The sequence below is a fragment of the Anneissia japonica genome, unplaced genomic scaffold (assembly GCF_011630105.1).
Source record: "Anneissia japonica isolate Jap-2015-1 unplaced genomic scaffold, ASM1163010v1 scaffold34766_len9572_cov124, whole genome shotgun sequence".
NCBI lineage: Eukaryota > Metazoa > Echinodermata > Crinoidea > Comatulida > Comatulidae > Anneissia > Anneissia japonica.
The window spans coordinates 7,619-9,020 of record NW_022727237.1 but is presented as its reverse complement, the minus strand read 5'-3'; positions in this window follow the sequence as shown (position 1 = coordinate 9,020).

The window sequence follows — 1,402 nt, the reverse complement described above, 5'->3', positions numbered from 1 at the left end:
TCGGCGGGTCGCGGACGCGAGTGTGTACTCAAGTCCGCGTACTCCACTGTCCGTCTATTCGACGTCCGCGTACAAGAGGTCGGTCGGCGGGTCGCGGACGCGAGTGTGTACTCGACACCCGTCCGCGTACTCCAAGTCCGTCGGTGCACTCCACGTCCGAATACTCGACGTCCGCGTACTCGAGATGGGTCCGCGGGTCGCGGACGCGAGTGTGTACTCGACATCAGTCCGCGTACACCACGTCCGTCTACTCGACGTCCGTCTTCTTGACTTCCGCGTACACGAGGTCGATCGGCGGGTCGCGGACGCGCGTGTGTACTCGACGTCCGTCCGTGTACTCGACGTCCGTGTACTCGAAGTCCGTCTACTCGACGTCCGCGTACTCGAGGTCGGTTGGCGAGTCGCGAAAAAAAATTATTTGCAGTTTTAGAAAATTTTTCAAAATAGAGATTCGTCTTGTCTGCCTTAACGGCGTACGCGAACACGATAGTCGAGTCGAGGACACGTCGTTGTACTTGGCATTCGTCCGTCTATTCGACGTCCGCGTACTCGAGGTCGGTCGAAGGGTCGCGGACGCGTGTGTGTACTCGACATCGAGCACTCCAAGTCCGTCTACTCTACGTCCGCGTACTGGAGTTCGGTCGGCGGTACGAAGGGGCGAGTGTGTACTCGACATCCGTTCGTGTACTCCACGTCCGTGTACTCGACGTCCGCGTACTCGATGTCGGTCGGCGAGTCTCGGAAGCGAGTGTGTACTCGACATCCGTTCGTGGACTCCACGTCCGTCTACTCGACGTCTGCGTATTCGAGATCGGTCTGCGTGTCGCGGACGCGTGTGTATACTCGATATCCGTCCGTGTACTCCACGTACGCCTACTCGACGTCCGCATGATCGGTCGGCGAGTCGCGGACACAAATTATTTCCAGTTTCAAAAACTTTTTCCAAAGTTGAAATAGAGACTCGTTTCGACTGCTTTAACGACGTCGGTCGGAGATCCGCGGACATGTCCGTGAACTCGACGTTATTCGTCGAGTACGTGTGTGTAGTAGACGTCGGTCTAGCTGGTCCAGCTTTTCAAGTGCAGAAAGTCCAGAAGTTCAGATTTTCGAAAATGTTTCTAAGTCCACATTATCGAAAATTTTTCTAAGTCCAGCGAGGCCGACCCGCCGTCTGCGTACTCGAGGTCGGTCGGCGGGTCGCGAACGCCAGTGTGTACTCGACATCCGTTCGTGTACTCCACGTCCGTCTACTCGACGTCCGCGTATTCAAGATCGGTCTGCGGGTCGCGGACGCGAGTGTATACTCGACATCCGTCCGTGTACTCCACGTACGCCTACACGACGTCCGCGTACTCGAGGTTGGTGAGCGAGTCGCGGACACAAATTATTTCCAGTTTCAAAA